The sequence below is a fragment of the Hylaeus anthracinus genome, unplaced genomic scaffold (genome assembly GCF_026225885.1).
Source record: "Hylaeus anthracinus isolate JK02 unplaced genomic scaffold, UHH_iyHylAnth1.0_haploid 12000, whole genome shotgun sequence".
In the NCBI taxonomy this organism is placed as follows: domain Eukaryota; kingdom Metazoa; phylum Arthropoda; class Insecta; order Hymenoptera; family Colletidae; genus Hylaeus; species Hylaeus anthracinus.
The window spans coordinates 10479012-10495249 of record NW_026534347.1 but is presented as its reverse complement, the minus strand read 5'-3'; the positions used below and the strand labels follow the sequence as shown (position 1 = coordinate 10495249).

The 16238-nt window shown below is 37.0% G+C and overlaps 1 protein-coding gene and 1 long non-coding RNA gene across 2 annotated transcripts in view; both read left to right on the top strand.

Annotated features, from left to right (window-relative positions):
* LOC128890442 (uncharacterized) overlaps positions 1 to 10502 on the top strand; it is a 33664-nt gene extending 23162 nt beyond the window's left edge. The window contains exons 2-3 of the long non-coding RNA XR_008460613.1: positions 8740 to 9131; positions 10349 to 10502. This is a non-coding gene — a long non-coding RNA (uncharacterized LOC128890442). The remainder of the gene's footprint in view (positions 1 to 8739; positions 9132 to 10348) is intronic.
* LOC128890403 (dual specificity tyrosine-phosphorylation-regulated kinase 2-like) overlaps positions 1 to 16238 on the top strand; it is a 410245-nt gene that overhangs the window by 188488 nt on the left and 205519 nt on the right. The gene's annotated exons all lie outside the window — the stretch shown is intronic.

Sequence of the window (16238 nt, the reverse complement as noted above, 5' to 3'; positions counted from 1 at the left end):
CGCACAGAAGGATGGATAGAAAAGTAAGTTTTCCCGAAGGTAAGCTTATTTGAAATTTAACGAAAAGTAGCTGAGTTAATAATTCATTATCTTTATTAGCGCAAGCTTCAATTAAATCGCAACAAGCTTTATCTACACATTTTTCATGCCTTCTTTTCATTATCGGAGCTACCAAATTTATCTGTTATCTTACCCCAAGCGATACGTAATCATTGTCATTTAATGAGGATTCTACGTCAAACAACTATCATTTGGCTATAATCGTAACTCGTCTGTCAATTACAACGCGCGTAATGCAGCTAATTTCCAGGAATGTATGCAATTTTAATCAAAATTATCCAATGCGAGTCCCGCGCGCACGAATGTAATGTTTAGTCGGGAGACGGTCGTTATTAAATTCCGACGATAATGTTGCCAACTATTCAATACTGTGACGCGATTATATTACCGAACCGTTACTCCGGCGGCAAATGTTCTTTAATACGCTCAACGTGTATTCTCATTGTCGTAATTCACTATTAATCTCTCGTCGTTTTATCGCGTTTTAAACACGCAACATTTCGACGCTTCTCACGATCCAGAGATCTACAAATGATGAAAACGCGTCAAGTCAGAGGTTGTTAGTCTTTCAATTGTGGAGAAAGGATGAGATTTTGTGGCCTGAAAGAAATTATTTTAATGTTTAGAAAATTTCTTTTAAAATTATTTTTAGGGTTCCGTTTCTCGAAAACTTAACTAATCGATAGTCGACTAAACCGATCACTTTTTGTAAGATTCTTGATCTTAGCAGGATTTTAGGAAACAGTATCGTGATAATGTTTGCAACATCCAAATTTTGTATGTTTTAATTTTTTGGAGCTGATCAATTTAGTTACTTAGATATTTACATATTACGATATAGAAAATTAGCGTATATAAAAGGTTACTGACATTGTTTTATGTAAAGATATAATTCCATTTAAGAAAACGTATAGGTAATATTCCTTATATTTGATTATTATTTGATTATTTGATTATTGAATATTCCCTTATATTCCTTTATCATGTTCACAACTCGATTTAAAGAAAAGAAGTATTGTTCTTGTTCTTGTTCTTAAAGTATACAAGTAAATTAATTGATTCGATATTCCAATCACTTGTTATCTACAATAGTAAATGATTATGTCAATACTGCTTTTACTTTCAAAAATATCCTACAAATCAATACAATATGATATTTGAATCCCTCTATAATCATTTCAGTCAAACAAACATACCAATTTCTCTTCCCCAATAGTACTCAAAATCTAAACAAAATTTTCCAAGTTAGTCACCATCTTAAAAAGGTTGAGAACCATTGCTTTCGATCAACGATAAGGGAGACCAAACTCTTCCTCGTTAATTACTCTCGTATATTAAATACTATTGTGATTTATCACTCCGAGAGACGAGGGTTCCACATTGTCGTGCAAAGTTTCTCACTATTCAGTGAATATCTTTGGCCCACGAACTCACCGTACCATGGCGGCCATAAAATGTAACAGAATACAGATTTCGTGGTATTCATAGCTAAAAGAAAATTGCTCCGGTGAGCTGGCGATGCCCACCTAGTTTCCACGCCCTTTAATTACCTCGACAAACGACTATGTCACAAGCAGGGAGGAAAAGTTGTCGTTACGCCTGTAAAGAGACTAGCATCATCCAAAGGTCGCAGGCTCTTCAAGTGGTCATTGTCCAATCTGTGGTTCAAGATCCTTTGTTCGGGACACTCGACTATGGCCACCTTTAACGATCGCTCGGGCTTCGTCATCGGGGACATCCTGTGATATTGTTTTCCCGTTTCGACGTCAGATAACGGGGACAGATAATCTTGGCAGCTGCGGATGGTAGACGTCGAGAGTGCAAGACAGTATTCTGTAAACTGTGTAAAGATGGAAAGATTCGATACAAAAATAATTTTTTCGGGTGTTTCTGGGTTAGATCTTCGACTTTTCGCTACTTCCGTTCTTTTACTTGTGAAGAAAGAAAGATACAGATGCAAAACATTATTTTTTTGAGGTATTTCTTGATTAGAATATATAATTGTAGCAAAATATAAAGGAAGTTTTCTTTGGCTGGAAAATTTTCAGTTGTGGAGATGTTGGCTAGGAATAGCATTACTATTCGTCCACGTCATTAAAGGTTTCGCGATGAGAGTCGTTCTTTCTATCCGAACTGATCTTCCTTATTTCCTATAATAGAGTCATCAATCAAATTTTATAAAACACTAAAAGACAAGCAAGATTGACTGCAGCAACTTGTTTTGATTCTTCTTTGATTCCAGTGAACAACTTCATATTGACGTCCCTTTCTTAAAACAAAAAAATCTATTATTTCTCGGTCCCAGCAATTTGATCATCAATCGCGACTTTCAAGCTAGACTGTTCAACTGCTCACTCTGAGAAGTTAACTTAAAAAATCGCCCTGTCATTAAGAAGCTAACCTCCCAACCTAAGAAATACCTTCTTCCTTGTCTTGTCGACCGTTTCAATAATCTACACAGTTATTGCTTCTGATCAGAATTGATCTTTCTTATTTTATGTATTACAGAAGTATCCATCAAATTTTAAAACGCATCGAGGAACAAATGACTAACACGATCAATATGATGGATTACAGCAACGTTATGTTGATTTTTCTTCAATTCAATTATTAGGTACCGAAAAAAGTTCGTGCAGATTTTCAGAGAAAAATACAAATACTCGAATCTGTTTTAAATCATAGGTTTATTCAACGAAATTATCACCATTTATCATCAATTTCATCAATGACTTCATCAATTTCTTTGCAATAAGTATCTGCAGTAATAGCCTGCCACGTGGAAGAAAATCAACGTGAACGATATCTCGTGTAGTCCACCAAACAGTAATCAGCACCTTCTTCGAACGGAGACTCGGTTTTTATATGGTTCCTGTTGCACACGAGCCCTTCTGAACCCAGTGGTGTGATCGTCGTACATTATCATATTCCACCCACTTTTCATCACAATATTACAAATATTACAAAATATTACAAATGCTCAGCCGGGAGTATTTGTTCTCTTCCGTTAATCAGTGCGGTATTCATTTGCCCAATCTTTCGTGAAAATTAAGTAAATGAATCCGCTTTCTTGCGGTAGATTCTTCACATTCGAATACTTGAGCAAGCTCAGAACATCTTTTTCTTGGATTTGAACTTACGTTTTCGTGTTCGATGACAGATGGACGCCCTGAACGCGGTTCGTCATCTACCGATTCATTTCCTTCTTTGAACCTTTTAAACCATTTCTGTGCGGTTCTTTCACTAACAGCACCTTCTCCACAAACGCTACAAATGCGTCTTGCTGCATTTGCTGCTGTACTGCCAAGTTTAAATTCGTAAAGAATAAAAGCACAAATTTTTACTCTTTCGCTGTCCATGTTTACTGTTCCTATAGCTACACAACAACGAAACAATTGAACTCCACAGAGCATGCATACCAATTACAAAGATCAAACTTTAAAATGAAACCAGACTCATGTCTTACAGTTGCCAATTACCACACGAAAATCGATATATAGTTACAATTAACGAATAAACCGCACGAACTTTTTCCGGTACCTGATAGGATGATATTGGAAAATTTAATTTGTAAATATTTGTTTATGCTTCTAGTGATTATTTCTACGCGATAATATGTAAAAGAATTCAGATACTAAACGTACATGTATGTGCTAAAATACCTCGAGAGTTTAATGTACTAAGTAGGAGTCCAAGCAATTCAATAAATGAAATATGAGGCAATAGGAAATTTAACTGTTCAATGAAAATTTTTATATGAATCATCATTTCAATGTCATACTTAGAGTTGTTGTTTGATTACATTTCGGTTAGTTTATGTTTGAATGTTGACATAGAAGACGAAATATTCATCTGTGATATGATTATTAATGATGCATTAAATAGCATTCCTTTTAGATGTAATAGAAGAGTTGTTAATTGTCTAGTGAAACTATTTAAACTATTTAAGAAAGATATAAAAGAAGTCTACTAGTGAATTCTGTATTTTTATTGTAGAATATTTCAAACTATCTAATTATTAGAAAATAGAGAAATTCATTTATTACAGTTGTTACGTATTATATATTTAATAATAATAATAATAATAATAATACTTTATTTACGGGCTACACGCCCTTGATATCCAGTATAATGTGATAACATGACCGCAAGAATAAACAAAAACAAAAAACACAAAATGGAGACGAATACGGTGTCCCTATGATGTAAAAGTAATACTTATAAAAGTCTTAGACTTTCACTGAGCTTATGGACTCGGGTACAAAATGTATTAATTATAAATGCAGCAGTATAAAAACATTTATATATAATATTTTATGACATAGTCAGAATAGTTCTTTTTTATCCTTGTAGTATAGGCAGTGGACATCTCTGGTTCCTTTCCAACAAACACGTGCCGACTTTATCCACTTTCTTTTTGGTTCGCATTGTCACCTCTTTTTTAAGACAGGAAAATCTGTTTTCGTCCTCAGTGCCTCTAATACCTCTAATTTGATCGTCACGAAGTTGAACCAGGTTCAGAGTATCGCTCCATCCCCAACAGTACAAGAAGTACCTTCATCCTTGTCATGTCAACGTCTCAATGACCCCTCCGGCTCGTTAAGTCGAAGATAACTTGCTTCGATCCCTCTTTGATCCCACGTTCAGGAACAGATACGTATCGGTATTAATGGAGGACATGTCATCGAGTCGGTTTCGTGGGCGTCGTTGGCCCTGCCAGCTCACTGTACTTCGCGAAAACAATTTAGAAGCGCGATTGAATTCGCACAAAGGATCCCCCAAGTGCGTTGACCGTCCTTTCGAGGTCCAGACCCCTGGCCTTGGGATTCCTTTCGCGAACACCAGGCACCGTCTTTCCAGCCGCGCATAAAGCAAGATAAAGCTCCCATAAAGCGAACGTAAAATTTTTCCGCGACCGCCTCGCACTTGCGAATAGGCAATCCATGGGAATAGGTTGTTTTTAATTTCGCTAACGTTGCTCTCGGTGCCCCAAGGACGACGCGTGAGCATCTTCAAAAAAAAGTCGTCATCAAGTCTGGAGTCTTCGTCCTGGTGGTTTATTTCGCGTTGTTAATCATTTTTGTCCGAGATTTGAATACATATTTTCTGTTCTTCCTTGACAACTTACAATTTCTATTTCATTATTATATTATAAAAATTGTTCTCGTATTCGACCCCTTTTTTATTGTAAAAGAAAATTCTTCGATTTAAAGGAATATGTAGTAAGATAAAGTAAAGTATCAACTACAAAGAAAAATAAGATTACGAGTGTACTTACCAATTATTAAGTGTAAAAATTACTTTTCCATCTTCACATTTAACTATTTGTAACTTTAGTTTGAACATTTTCCCGGCATTTTGTTACGTTCAAGTAGCAACTTTCATAAAAAAAAGTACAGATTCCTCTTATGACTGGAGGAAGATCATAAGTGGTACAATTTTTCTTTTCAAATAAATGGTAAGTTTACCATAGAAAGGCATAGAATTAATTTCCAACCCTTAATACATTAAACAATTTTCAAACATTGAATAGAGCATGAATCTCGCTAAACTAAAATGAAAATGAAGTACCTGTGACCATTGGAATTGATTACAAGGTATTAAAAAGACCTAGGCTGCCACTCTACATGTTTCGACATCACTTTCAGGTCTCCTTCGAAATCTCTACCTATACAAAAGTTCCAGAATAATCAATGCCGAATAAAGAGGTTACAGAAGTTGAAATATAAATAAATCTAAGAGGTTTAGCGTCTCTCCTTACCGGCCCCATGCTTTTCTTCGAACTGTTTCTGGATCCTTATCGATTGTTCGAGGACATTGAGCGATTTCCGCTGCAATGTATAGGCCAGATCCGCCCACGCGTCCAGAGAAGTGTTCTCAGGTTTCGATCCCTCCTCGGCGCTTCTCTTTTCCCAAAAAAAGCACCGATGTCAGCCACCTAGACGTCGTATGCAAATTTTCTGTCTTCCGACATCGAGTGTATGAATCACGTTCCACGGACGCTGGGCGTCTCCAGTTGCAAGCAGGAAATAACACCCGACGCCGCGTCGTTCAAACGAAAGCGCGAATAAAGCGCGCGGCGCGTTTCGAGACGTCCTTTTCCACTTTCGTCGTTTACGGGAGGAGGCTAGTATTATGACAAGTGGGTGATAAACATTGGTGATATCACTTTGAACCCGAGGTGATAGTTAATATCGCGATTCCTGGCAGGTTGCTTCAAGGCGCACCGAAATCTTTCTGGCGCGAGGGCCAATTCACACTTTGCTGCCAACTCGAGAAACAGCAGGCGTACAATTGTGTTACAATGATGGAAAATATTTTAGAGGCCATGTTTAATGCGAATTTCGAAATTTTTTATTCATGTTTAGTGGACTTTCCATACCTTTTTTTATTGTTTGTATTAGCTTCGGGACAGGAAAGTCTGTTTTAAAAGGATTTGTTAATTATTTATACAAGTGTTTCCTTATGTTAATTTTAATCGTATTTACAGTTCTGTAAGACGATTAATGTTGAACGTAGAATTGAAGTGAGAACTAAAATGGTTAATTTTTCATACCTATAATATACTGTCGTCGTTTTTGAAAATCTATGTTTCTTTGGGTCTTCTTGTGAATTTACTTTCTTCATAAGTGCAATGATGCATTGTCAAATACAATTGCAAGTTTCTTTTCTAAACAAATCGATAGACTTTATATTGATCGGTTCTTCCCGTCACTCTGTAGGTGAAACTATTGAGTCATGCTGTTCGAACAGAGAATTCTTCAAGAGATACCGTGTCTGGTTAGTGACAGTAGATTTCTACTTGAAACCAGATATGGTCTTCATTCAGTTGAACATTGGTCAAAGTACAAAAAATGTTCACTGCCTAGAATAACTTTAATCATTTACACAATATTATGAGAATATTTCGACGTGCAGTTTTTAATTTATTTATATTTTATTTAGCATCCTCATGGGACTTATTATTACAAAATTTAAAAAATTATACAGGGAAAAATGAAAATAGTTGAAAGTTGTTACAATATATATATATATTTTTTTTATACAGCTGCTAGCAAATTGAATAATAAATTAACTATTTTTTAGATTCGTTTTACAACTTGAATCATTTTGTCGAGTTAATCTAACGTTGCACCTTGTACGTGTAAAACAATTATGTCATTCATCTTCTTCATCGAACCTCCATCAGTTGACGACTACCATCGTTTCTCTGCTTCTTTGTATTCGTTTTGTACTATGCTCGTAAACACAGCATTTTCTTATCAATTGGCCAGTAGACATCATTTGTTGGTTAACTTCATTCAAGACACCCTGCTTTGTGAGCACTAACATACAGGATGTCCCATAAAATCATAAAAAATCCATTGCTGTTGCAATATTTAGTTTCAGATTATAAAATTATAGTGTTCTCCTTTGAATCGCTAACCTTTTGAACCCTCTCTTGCCAGTGTATGTTAAACAAACAAATCTTTTATAACATAATTCCAAAAAAAAAAACTATAATTAGAAAACTAAAAATTGAACAATTCAGATTGATTAAAACACTGAGATTCTGGAAACAAATACAACTCCAAGATAGACCAAAATAGTGATTGACCATTGTTGTGCCTACATTTTATGATACACCCTGTATGAAATCATAGAATAATCAACCAACGTACGGTGTCGTTGCTGTTGGAATCCAAAGATCACGCAAAACGTGCGCACAAAAGCACCAAGCTTACCGTTCCACGCCAGCAGTATCGTTCACCGGCGTAGCCGAGCATAAACTTGTCTATTCGACGCAGCGTACGTCTCGAACGCGAGTAGAACAATAAACTACTCGCAGACATCGTGGTAAATCTCAAAGATCGTTCCCCTACGTGTAACGAACCGGTCACGCGATTTCACGAGGAAAATAAAACGTCCCAATGACCGACGCGCGTACTGATACTTGGTGACAACCCTAATTTCCATCGCTCGGAGAGTCGCGTGCAGCCTGCAACGAGTCGCGGAGAGCAACCAGTCCTAACGTCATCGGTGGCAATTTAACCCTTTCAGGAATGTTGCTACACGCCATCAAATAATATTTTTATTTTTCAATAAAATTGAATTTTCGTTTTAACATTTATTTTATCGTTGTTTTTTATACGTTGTATCTAATAAAAGTATATACTTATGGTTTTTTCTGTTTATGTATATTTTGTAACAATCATTTTTACCACGCCCACGTTTGTGTCTCTGACAATATACTTCTCCCATTTTAACATTTAATCAACATTATTTTCTGTACATTGTATCTATTGAAATTGTGAAACAATTATTCATATGTACACCTGACTCCATACTTTTTGGGTGTATTCAATCATGAAGTTAATGTTTTGATCTATAAAGTCATTAATAAAGTCATTAAAGAGATTAATTCAATGTATAGATAAGATTAATGCCATTGAATTGCAAATAAATAAGTAGCCACAAGATTCTTAACGTAACGATAATTAATTTTGGAGCAAATAACGTTTGATAAAGAATGAACTATTGAATATCAATAGAAAAATAGTTTCAATTATTTTAAAAATATTTTTCATCTTCGTTCCTACTATTCCATCTCTGGAAAGGGTTAAAATTGCATCGATCGGATCTCGCCGTGGAGTGTCGTGTGCTCGTCGCCTCGCGAGACTCAAACGTCGTCTCTTCTTGCAGAGTTTCCAGCAGAGCCGATCACCGGTGACTCGTTTCGTTCTCTCGAAGATCAAAAGTGAAATAGTAATTGCCACGTCGACTAACGATCCTCCCGCGGAATAATGCGAATCCCTTGATCGAGAGACATCCCAAACGCGAGAACTAACGAGCATCGGGGGCGTGGAAGCGTGTAAAAATAGAGATCGAACATTTTTCCGCGATGATTCGATGCGCGAGTTGAAGAGAATCCATGGGTCAAGCCATTCTCCTATGATTCCATTCTGCGTACGAAAATATCCACACGAAGAGAGCGGCGCGATAAAGACGTGAAAAACGAGCCGACGATCCCCCCAAATGGAAGAACTGGTGTTTTCGCTCAACGTCATCCGATATCCCAGCCATCAGTCAGCGAAGTGAGCCCGAATTCGATTTCTCTTGAGTGTCTGACCGTTGGAGACTTCCTGGTCCTGGCAGAAAAATGGCCCTGAGTCCTTAGATTCGAAATTGTATCAAATGTCTCCAAACATCTTGGTAGAGAATCTTTGAAGATAGCAGTTAATACCAGCCAAGCTTTTTATTGGCCTTTTAAAGAAGGGCTTCAGAATTCTCAGGTCCTATTTTGCCTAAAATCGTGCAAACATATCGATCAGTAGTCAGTAGACTATTCGACAATGATTGAGATTCTTTCGTGACCTGATATTTTTTACCATTGAAGACTTTTATCTCTCTAAAAAAGTCCCTTAGAATTCTTATATCCTAAATCAGAGATCATAAAGTGACTGATAGGTGGTCCAGAACACTACCAGCTCAAACCAATGAATATTTAGTCTAGATCTAGAAATTTTAGTCTAGAAAAGTTTTCCAGAGTCTTCATACATCAATTTCACTAAAATATTCCAAACGTACCGATAGACAATCTGTGAAGCTTACAGTTATAACTCTAAATGTCTTTTTATAGAAGCATTACAAAGATCATGAGCCTTCAAATCATCTCAAAACACACTTGTACTTGATAAACAACATCTGATTTGTTGGACTGTCGTCTAGAATTTGTCACTATTCTACACTTGCACTGTAAACCTTCAAAAACCCTTCGTATACCTCAAAATAAGTACTCGAAAGTCCTCAAATTCCAAGTAATACCGAAGTGAAGGATGCAGTGATGGCTTCCATATTCTTCTAGAGAAGTATTCCAGAGTCCTCAGCCCTCAAATCATTTCAAACCACACTACCAGGTGATAACCAGCTCCTGACCTCTTGAATTGTCATCTAAAATCTATCCCAATTCCACACTTGATCGGTCCATCAAAACCTCCTTATTTCTCAAAATATTGGGTTGTCCGGAAAGTCCATGTCGATTTTTGGCAGGTGATACAGGTCTGAATATATCGAAGTGGTTGAAAACAAATAATATGTACACATCCCTTAAAAATTGGAAAGGTTGTGGAACAAAATGGCACCTATGTAATTCAATAAATATATATTAAAATTCAAACGTGTTTTTGAATTTTTCTTAGAAATTGGCACGAACTTTCTGGACAATCTAATACATATCCCAAATTCCCCGAATTCGTAAAATCCCAGCAAGTCTCGAACGGTAACGCTCATCAGAAGTCCGTGACGCTTGCAGGTCCCTCCAGTGAAGGTTTCCATGTCTCTCCGAGCAAGCGTCCCAATACCCTTAGCTTCCAAGTTGTTTCAAATGGTCCAAACGCACTGGTAGTCAGTGGACAACTCCCAAAACTGATACGCGAAGATCGCGAGGCTGGATCGTTCAGATCGCGCGAAATGGATGCCCTGGAATTGCAAGCGGCCCTGGTGAAGCTGGACCCGGCCACCACGGTGACGCCTATCGGGTCCAACGTGAAGATCGTGCCTCCGCATCATCGTATCGCCTTCGCCGTCGACCTAGACGACAACACCCTGACCTTGGAGACCGCGACGCAGAACAACGAGAAGTCTGCCAATGTACCGTCGACCCTGCAGGCGAGCAGCGCCTCGAGGAAGCTGCACAGCAAGTGCTCGGCTAGCCTGACCGTGCCAAGCCATCAGAATCATCAAAGCAGCCAGCAGATAGGGCATTCGAAGTGCAACATGGCGGAGGTCAGGTGACGCCAGCCTTGTTTCGACCTCATATTTTACCACACTTATCCGCCTCACAGAAGCAGCAAGCATCACGCTAAGCATCACTCTAAGGAGAAGAGACATAGATCTCATGTGGTGAGTGGCTGTACAAAGTGATGTTCGATGTGTAGGGGCCGAAAATGATTGTTTTTAGTTTAACGGGCCGACGAGGGAATGTTAACTCCGTTTTCGATGTCTTCTAGGGGGAGAAAGCTTCGATAGAAAGCTTCGCAGGGTTCCGTGATCGGTTTTCATTCGAAACGGGGTTATAGCTTGTCCGTGTTCGAGGATTAACCGCTGCCGGTGGCATGATTGTTTCGCGATGCAAGTTTATGTGTGTAGAATTGCGTCGACGTGCACGGTTCATGTGTAGCTAGAGTATGTAGAGCCTTCAACTGCTTGTGTGTTGTTGATTATGTTGCTGGCAGAATGTTGAATTATTTCTGAAGCTTGCTATTCATTGGAGGCGTTCATGTCCCTTTGTGAAATTGAATTAAATTTATTAAACCTTCAGCTGTCTTAGAAGGTCAGGAGTGATGAACACCGAAGGTCTCTGAGAGGCTAAATCTATTTATTAACTGCCTCACCAGTTCGTCTCTCATCTTTAACAGGAAACTTTGAAGGTATCGTTCATCTTTCTGTTAATCTACTGACATAAATGATCGTTTAATAGACAGGTAGATCAGTTAGGTTCGTTCATCGACAACTGCAATTGCAATTACCATTTCTACAATCACATCGGTGGGAACCAATAAAAACAATACCTGTAAAATTTGTTTAAAAAGTTTTATGAGATTTGTGTTAGATGTTCTTTTAGAGGGACATTTAATAACAATATCACCTGGATTAACTTCTTGCTGTCTGAATATTAATTAAATCGTGGACTTAAAAATAACAGTGGAATAATTTCTTGCGTGAATGCTGATGTTTAATTAATTCCTTGTTCCAATCATTTTCACCAAAAATTCAGCAAAAACATTAATTTGTCATTAATCCAGTGATTTACAAAGAAGTCCATAGTATTAGATTGTCCCAAAAATTTCTTTAGCTTTATTAATAAATAATACATACACAATATTTTATGTCTAATGTTACATTATTGAATTGTGTACGATTCATTTTGCTCCATTACTGGTACAACATCAACATCTAAGAAATTAGATTGTCTATTTATATAAACACTACCGCACAAATAATTCAGTGCAAATTACGAAAGAAACTTTTGGGACAACCTAATACATGAACTCCAGGTAATTCTAGTGTTAAGAAATGATGTATCGAATATAACAGTTCTAGAAGCAGTAATTCCTTTCTAAATAAAGATGTCAAGAAGCAGGTGCAACAGCACCTTACTCCAAAACGTGGTGTCATCAAAAAATAGTTAAGCATTTTCCTTGCATCAATTTTGTGTACCATCATCTTAGAGAAGATCCACAGCCCGCCCCAGTTTCTCGAGTCACTCTGTCTATCATTCTGTATATAATAAATTGCCAAGTGTGCATTATTAATCACTTTCGTTGAAAATAAATGAGTGCAATTTCTTATACGTCTACGTATTAACACGTTCCCTGATCTACATTATACATATGTGGGTCAGGGCAGTCCTCGCTGAGGAGTCCGTGACCCGTATATAGAACAGGAGAGCTTTGCCTCAGGAGCCTTATAGCTTCCTGGAACACGTGATTAATATCCATTTGTATTTATGGAAACATACATTCTAAATTACGCTTGTTTTTTGGCATCCTTGTTTATGAAGTCTCTGGAGCTTTACTCGGTTTCTAGAACCACCCTATATAATAGGATGATTATATATAAATTGAGTTACTTTTATCCCCTCTATCGAATGAATTTTATTCTATCGTTCAAAAAACAAATTATTCCATTCGTATTTTTAAGTCCGTGAATTAATTAATACTCATACCGATCGATGAGTAACTGAACCTGGTGACAGCAATTTTAAATGTCCCCATTCATAAATTTTGTGAAACTTCTTTAATAAACTTCATAGGGAATGTTTTTGTTGATCCCAATCGATTAGGTTGTGCGATACAGAGTTAACATGAAAGTAGAAATAACTAAGAATGAATAATTATATCGTCATTGATCAGCCTGCGATGAACGTTTTACTAAAGCCCATATTGCAGTTTAATTGAGATGTTTCAACATCTGGGCGAGAAGCCATTTTCAAACATTATGAAGCTTTCGATACAGAAAATAATAATTGGTAGTCTAATGAAAAAATAGTCACTGTAATATGGATTATATAGAAACAGAAAATTGAAAGAAAATAGTGAAATATTTTAATTGCAACATTTTCATATACAGTCAGGAACCATTTTTAAGCATAATAAAGCCTTGAATACAAATATAATTATACTAATAGCTAAAAAGAAATAATTGCTCTACTACAGATTCAAGAAACAGCAAATTAAATGACGAAATATAAATAATAATTATAAAGAACATATATCCTATTATTGACAATTTTTCGATGCTACAGTGAAAGTAGGGGAGAAAAAGATTATGATGTCAGTGGGTTAAACAGAGAGACAAGCTCGAGTGGTTCGAAAGAGTCGCGTCTAATGTGATTTATTGCTAAGAAAGTGGCTTTTAGAGGCCAGTTGATTTTTAATGAGACTATGTCTGCAATCCTGATTGCAAACATTGTAAGGCTGCTCCAAAGTATGGGACCTGCACGCCGAAGCCTCGAACAGTATAAATCGCCATGTCACTGCTTCAATGACTTCATGTGCTTATCATTAGTGCGCATTACATTTTCAGCGTCATCTGTCTCATAGAAATTCATAGCAAAATTTGCTTCATGCAGGTCCAGAGTCTGCACTCCAGACACGTCATGAAAATATCTAAACGATATCATCTGTTTTATTTAGGATAAAGTGTGACGCATAATTCTTTGATATCTGGTGCATTTCTCGATTTATGTATGTTCTTCGCGTACCAACCTTGAGGATTTGATGAAGGGGAGGTTGATAGTATTGCAATCTAAGTTAAGAAAAACTTAGGATGATTGAAGAAAATTAAAAGATTCAAAGCCAGTTATGAAATAATATAGGATAAAAATTATTAATAAACACATAATCAAATTATAATAGGCTTATATTTATTTTCAATATTACATCCCCAATCTCATAAAATTAATTGAAAAGAGGTACCATATAATTTAATTAGAATATTCTTAATCATTTTAAATTCAATTTCATTTTAAATCATTTAAATATTATACCTAAATAATTTTTATACGACAAATCTTAACTACAGTTCCAAATCCATCTTCCTGTATATTCTTAGCAGGGTGTAGATGGAAGTGTAACCATAGAAACAGCAACGAGGACATTCCTATTTCCTAAATTTTGCATTCGACCCACAAGATCTTGTCGCATGGTTCAGGTACGCTATGCGGAAACGTGGCACGTGTCCGTAATTTGGAAAACAGGACCGCAGTCCTCTCGATCACGTTCTCCCAAACTCTGGCGTTCAGAACTGCTATTGACAAACAATAATAAACTCTCCAAGTCCATGGTTGACTCTTGTGGCTCGACAAAGATTACGACAAAATTCGGTCACTTTAAAATCCAACCACTAAACAATGGTAATAGTGCCAAAGTGTGCCCAAATAAAGTCGTGATTTCTCTAGGTTTTATAATTTACCATTACAAACGTTGCATTACATTCTGTTAGAAAAATACCAAGTTACATAGTTTATATAACATACATACACTATTTACATAAATAGTTTATTAATACTGATTCAGTCCCACAAGTATTCGCACTCTGTATGTTTATCGAAGAAATTTCTCTAAATTAACTAATAGGTTTGATGTTTCCACATAAATGTTTCAGTAACAAGTACATGAATAAATTGCATATATTAATAGTGAAACATTTATTTGAAAACATCCAACCTACCATTTGATTTCAACTTTTTTCAGTAGACATAGAGGATATGAATATTTGAGTCTGACTATAAGCATCGAAGAAAAAGAATTTCAAAAATACCAGACCAACAAGTATTTTCTCAATTTCGATTATTCGAACTAAAATTTCCTGAATAATAAACAAATCGTAATCTATCCGCTTCTAAATTAAATCTCTCAAAGGTTGCTTGTTCTTTACCAAGCACCAGCTCGTATCTCGAGCCTTGGACCTAAACCTGAACAATCCCACCGACGAGCAAACGTTCAAGTCGTCAGCCACCAAAAGTGTACAACAGTGTCGCGTAACAGTCGCCCTCGCCTCGTTGAATCTGTATCACCAAGTCACCGGATAATGAGACACGCTCTGACTGATATTCCATGCACCTTGCAACGCTACCGTGGCCGTGTACAATTCGATACACAAAGGGACGAGCACCTTCCGTGACGGGGAATACCGGTGCATTCTGTCGCCGCGCACCGTTTCCACAAGGTAGCTAGGCCGTCGCACAGTGGGGCCAATAGCGTCAATAGGTGACGGAAATTATTTACGGTTAATTATGGACATGTCTCGAATCAACTTCAAAATTTGTACAATTAATATTTCGGCTTGAAAGCTGAACCAACCTACGCAAATTGAAGCAACGGTATCATTAGATAATCGGTTTCTTTTGTAATTTTCAACATCTGTTAAAATAGAAAATATTCTTTCGGCCTCGACATTTGAATGTGAAAATAAAAGAACTGTTTCAACTAACAAATGGGCACAATCTAAGAAGTCTAAGAAACACATTCCAATAAGACTCTGGCCTGGATCAAGGTGCGTCAAGCATTATTTTTGCATTTTTTTCTAATTTTACTACCCTAGAGATGGAAAATATTTATTGTGCAGCAGTCATAGGCAAATTTTAGTAATGCTACGTTATTGTTTCGGTGTTCAGTTGTGGTCTGATTCAAGTTCATACGTGATTCAAATCCAAATATTACCGTGGGTTCACCTGTTTAAAAAATTTCTTTCTATTTACATAAGACAGAGAATGCGTAAAATCGATCATTTCGTCTCTCTCCATTCTTTCAGGTAGCTAAAAAAATAAAAAAAAAAAAAACGACTACCCCACGTTCACAAGTATATTAGGCAACCAATCTACATGAAATTAGTGATCCAGGTGTATTTTAATTCTTTCGACTTTTCACCACCTTTTGAAGCCATCGGCCCCACTGTGCGTCGTTGCCGCTTTAAAGTGTACGCAGTCTCGCGGCACTCGAAAGCGCTCGTAATGGGCGTATCGCGAGTCACTTGCCTACTCAGACTATCGCTACCAGTCGCGGACAACATTAATGGACGTATTTCCGGAACGACCCTAACCTATCGGGTAAACGAAGGAAAATAACATGTCCTTGTACTGTGACCTCAATTTCTCAGCCCTTGTCAAGGACGTGCATTAACGATCACAAGTGTTTACT